This window comes from Cyprinodon tularosa, unplaced genomic scaffold, assembly GCF_016077235.1.
Source record: "Cyprinodon tularosa strain WSP-4 unplaced genomic scaffold, ASM1607723v1 ctg76, whole genome shotgun sequence".
Lineage (NCBI taxonomy): Eukaryota > Metazoa > Chordata > Actinopteri > Cyprinodontiformes > Cyprinodontidae > Cyprinodon > Cyprinodon tularosa.
This window is the reverse complement of record NW_024039518.1, coordinates 2582874-2586113: the sequence shown is the minus strand read 5'-3', so window position 1 is coordinate 2586113 and position 3240 is coordinate 2582874.

The window sequence follows — 3240 nt, the reverse complement described above, 5'->3', positions numbered from 1 at the left end:
GACGTGTGAATAATGCGCCTGCTGATACGCTCTGTTTTACACAGGCAGGATCTCCTGACGTCATTTCCTGCCGGCTGCCGGCGCGTCGCTGATTGGTCTGCAGGCAGGGCATGTTTTGACAGGATGGGCCGGGGAAGATGGACTGAGGATGAGGATGGAGGGGGGGCAAGAAGAACTGAGATGATGGTTGAGTTTAAAAAGGTGCAAACCACAGATGTATATGCATAAAAATAAAGTATATTATTCATGAATTCATTTCGAAAAGTAAATGGTCCATATTTTTGTTCTATATCTGTTAATTTGGTATTATGGATCACAGGTATTTAAAAATGTTTTTCAGAAAAAAAAATAATAGAAAGGGTATTATAAAGAAAAGCATTGCAGAGTGGGATGCTATGACTTATAAAGTCATGTGGAAAATAGTCAACTTGACAGTTTAAATTTGACACGCGCCTCAAGAAGGGTGAGCCAGAAAAGGTCATAGCTAAACGCTCTGGCTGTTCACATGGTGCACATAGTTTAAGAAAGTTAAGTGAAAAAAAAATGTCTGGTTTTGTGGAAGCAAAACCTTTTCAAGGGTTTGAGATTCACAAAGCGAAGGCTGCAGGTGTTGGAGTAAGTGTTTCAAGAGCCACCAACACAAATATATATATTGGCTGTGTTAAGCCACTCTTGAACCAAAGACAAATTCTGAGGTGTCTTACATGGACTAAGGAGAAAAATAACTGGCATGTTGCTCTGGTCAAGACTAAAAACACATTTGTTTAGGATTGCCTTCGACTGTTCTAGTTAAACAGTTTAACTGAAAAATCATTAGTTAATTTTTTTTATTTTCTTTAGTCAAACTGTTTTTAATATTCTTTTTTGTTTCTGCATTTATTTTCCTACTTGCTTTGATTCTGTTTTATTTTCCTATATTTCATGTAAAGCACTTTGCATTGTCTTTGTACTGAATTGTGCTATACAAATGAATTTGCCCTTGCCTTGGTCCTTTTTTCTTATTTATCCGTGCTTTAAGTATATTAGGGTAGTGGTGCTTCCACAATCAGCTCTAATGTGTGAAATGATTGTTTTTACCAACTCCTACCAATTTACCAGAAAATTGTAGGACTACGGGCCTTTCTTTTGATGAAAAGTATTTTTGAGATGCTAATTTAACTTTTAACAATTTCACAACTTTTTACAATGCTACCTATTCACATGGCCAAAGGAGCCAACATCTGGTTGAGTGACAGTTTGCAAGTAAACCTACCTGGCCCGAACCTTTAATGGAGTGTTCTCAAGATGAAGTTGTGCGATACCAGACCCTACAATGTAGATGATCTAAAGGGCTATAAAATGACACAACTTCCATTACACCTTAGTACTAGAGGTTAATTACCTTTCTTACTGCATTCGTCAATGCAGTAATTCATGCAAATGGGAGGGCCAACCAAACACATACTGCACAGTACCTGCAGGCATGCACATATGCATACTTTTAAGCATGCATATGTGAATGAATTTGACCTTAATTTGGGATTTTTAGAACTGGATTTGAATTTTACCATTTTGTCCTAAAGTTCTGTTTGATTTTGGCCGTAAAAAATTTACAGTGTATATAACCAAAACCACAGAACATAAACAAACACTAAGAAATATTATTCTTTTAAATTGTCTAATTTGTTATAAGTTATATTATCTTACAATTTACAATATGGTTTGATTTTAAAAATACATGTGAATTTATGGTAGTAAATCAAAAAATGTATGATTAGTATTAACCTAAATATGTTCAATCTGTTATTTTACTTCATGGTAGCCTAACTGTTAGACAAAACTACAAGTTTGATGTGTTTGTATGTTTGCTTCCTGAATTGCGATATAACATTGGAGAAATTGAAATAACTTTCATTAGCTGGGATTATTATCATTATTATTATTATCATCATTATTATTATTATATGCTACAGCATTAGCTGACATTTATATCCAGTTTAAACTGGTTCAGTCACAGCGCTAATGCTAAAAGCTGTTAGCTCGATGGTAAATGTGTCAACCAATGAGCTTATTTTTTAGCTATGATGTCATGTTTAACTCTTTTCTTTATAATATTAATAAGTTAAGAATGTAATTTTAAAAACTTGTCAATGATAAGATTTATATGCTGGAGAAAGAGTCATAAGTTTGCTTCAGTTACAGCGCTAATGCTAAAGTCAATCTTGCTAGCAAGGCTAGCTTATCAACCCTGAAGTTGTTTCTTACTATACCAATTATCTGTAGAACATATTGACAGAGAATTATGTTTTTTTTTTAATTTCATTTCATTTTTATTTGACAGGGACAATGCAATAAAACATCACAACACAAATTAAGTGCTGCACATAAAGTTCATGGCACAGTTAATTTTCAGCTCCTGTCCATGGTTGGGCTTTTATATAAAGTAGAATTTACATACACTACTTCTAATTAGAAATTAAAGACATACCGGTAGTCAAAATGTACAACATACATCTCATATACGACTCTCACCTATTTAAAATAGTTAAAATTGAGTACAATTCTGATCTGTTTTCAACCAGTTTTTGAGCATGTAGTAAAATATTTAATACCAGCTACAATCTTGATGTTGGATGATAATGAGTTCAAGACTTTTAATTCTTTACAGCCTGACAGGATAAATACTATAAACAAAAATATATCATATTTAGCAAGAATTTAAGTAACATGGTTAAGTGATGGCATTTTTAACAGTTTGTTTCAATTCAATTCAATTTATTTATCTTTTTAAGTCTTTTAGCTGTTAAACTCACATTTTTCCTCAGAAATATAGATATCTGAGTTAAGAAAAGGAAATATATGTAAAATATTATTTACTAAATTCAAAATGGTTTGTTTTTTTGGCTGTAACACTTTAAAGCTTAATATTGTGATGAAGTAACTGATGTAACTGAAACAAAATAGATCCCTATGTTATTCTTTCACTTATTATTTTCCACTATGGTGGCGCCTGTATACAACTACATACACTCACCGGCCACTTTATTAGGTACCCCATGCTAGTAACGGGTTGGACCCCCTTTTGCCTTCAGAACTGCCTCAATTCTTCGTGGCATAGATTCAACAAGGTGCTGGAAGCATTCCTCAGGGAGTCTGGTCCATATTGACATGATGGCATCACACAGTTGCCGCAGATTTGTCGGCTGCACATCCATGATGCGAATCTCCCGTTCCACCACATCCCAAAGATGCTCTATTGGA